This window comes from Triticum aestivum, chromosome 6B, assembly GCF_018294505.1.
Source record: "Triticum aestivum cultivar Chinese Spring chromosome 6B, IWGSC CS RefSeq v2.1, whole genome shotgun sequence".
NCBI lineage: Eukaryota > Viridiplantae > Streptophyta > Magnoliopsida > Poales > Poaceae > Triticum > Triticum aestivum.
In genome coordinates, this window is record NC_057810.1 from 138,296,435 (window position 1) to 138,298,802 (window position 2,368).

Consider the following 2,368-nt stretch of genomic DNA (forward strand, 5'->3'; position numbering starts at 1 on the left):
TTGGTCACATTGGTGTCAAGCGCATGAAGAAGCTCCGTGCTGATGGACTTTTAGAGTCTCTCGATTATGAATCATTTGACACATGTGAACCATGCCTCATGGGCAAAATGACCAAGACCCCGTTCTTCGGAACAATGGAGCAAGCAACCAACTTGTTGGAAATCATACATACCGATGTGTGCGGTCCAATGAGTGTTGAGGCTCACGGAGGATATCGTTATGTTCTCACTCTCACTGATGACTTGAGTAGATATGGGTATGTCTACTTGATGAAACACAAGTTTGAGACCTTTGAAAAGTTCAAGGAATTTCAGAATGAAGTAGAGAATCAACGTGACCGAAAGATAAAATTCTTACGATCGGATCGTGGAGGAGAATATTTAAGTCACGAATTTGGTACACACTTAAGAAAATGTGGAATCGTTTCACAACTCACGCCGCCTGGAACACCTCAGTGAAACGGTGTGTCCGAACGTCGTAATCGCACTCTATTGGATATGGTGCGATCTATGATGTCTCTTACCGATTTACCGCTATCATTTTGGGGATACGCTCTAGAGACAGCTACATTCACTTTAAATAGGGTACCGTCTAAATCCGTTGAGACGACACCATATGAATTATGGTTTGGGAAGAAACCTAAGCTGTCATTTCTAAAAGTTTGGGGATGCGATGCTTATGTCAAGAAACTTCAACCTGAAAAGCTCGAACCCAAGTCGGAAAAATGCGTCTTCATAGGATACCCTAAAGAAACCATTGGGTATACCTTCTACTTAAGATCCGAGGGCAAGATCTTTGTTGCCAAGAACGGATCCTTTCTGGAAAAAGAGTTTCTCTCGAAAGAACTAAGCGGGAGGAAAGTAGAACTCGATGAAGTACTACCTCTTGAACAGGATAGTAGTGCAGCTCAGGAAAATGTTCCTGTGATGCCTACACCAACTGAAGAGGAAAATAATGATGATGATCAAGGTACTTCGGATCAAGTTGCTACTGAACTTCGTAGGTTCACAAGGACACGTTCAGCACCAGAGTGGTACGGCAACCCTGTCCTGGAAATCATGTTGTTGGACAACGGTGAACCTTCGAACTATGAAGAAGCAATGGCGGGCCCAGATTACAACAAATGGCTAGAAGCCATGAAATCCGAGATAGAATCCATGTATGAAAACAAAGTATGGACTTTGACTGACTTTCCCGATGATCGGCGAGCGATAGAAAACAAATGGATCTTTAAGAAGAAGACGGACGCGGATGGTAATGTCACCATCTATAAAGCTTGACTTGTCGCTAAGGGTTATCAGCAAGTTCAAGGGATTGACTACGATGAGACTTTCTCTCCCGTAGCGAAGCTTAAGTCCGTCCGAATCATGTTAGCAATTGCCGCATACTATGATTATGAGATATGGCAGATGGATGTCAAAACGGCATTCCTTAATGGGCATCTTAAGGAAGAACTGTATATGATGCAGCCGGAGGGTTTTGTCGATCCTAAGAATGCTAACAAAGTATGCAAGCTCTAGCGATCCATTTATGGGCTGGTGCAAGCATCTCGGAGTTGGAACATTCGCTTTGATGAGATGATCAAAGCGTTTGGGTTTATGCAGACTTATGGAGAAGCCTGCGTTTACAAGAAAGTGAGTGGGAGCTCTGTAGCATTTCTCATATTATATGTAGATGACATACTTTTGATGGGAAATGATATAGAATTCTTGGATAGCATTAAGGCCTACTTGAATAAGTGTTTTTCAATGAAGGACCTTGGAGAAGCTGCTTATATATTAGGCATCAAGATCTATAGAGATAGATCGAGACGCCTCATAGGTCTTTCGCAAAACACATACCTTGATAAGATTTTGAAGAAGTTCAAAATGGATCAGTCCAAGAAGGGGTTCTTGCCTGTATTGCAAGGTGTGAGATTGAGCTCGGCTCAATGCCCGACCACGGCAAAAGATAAAGAAGAGATGAGTGTCATCCCCTAAGCTTCAGCCATAGGATCTATTATGTATGCCATGCTGTGTACCAGACCTGATGTAATCCTTGCCATAAGTTTGGTAGGAAGGCACCAAAGTAATCCTGGCAAGGAACACTGGACAGCGGTCAAGAATATCCTAAAGTACCTGAAAAGGACGAAGGACATGTTTCTCGTTTATGGAGGTGACAAAGAGCTCGTCGTAAAGGGTTAAGTCGATGCTAGCTTCGACACAGATCTGGATGACTCTAAGTCACAAACTGGATACATGTATATGTTGAATGGTGGAGCAGTAAGCTGGTGCAGCTGCAAGCAGAGCGTCGTGGCGGGATCTACATGAGAAGCGGAGTACATGGCAGCCTCGGAGGTAGCGCATGAAGCAATTTGGGTGAAGGAGTT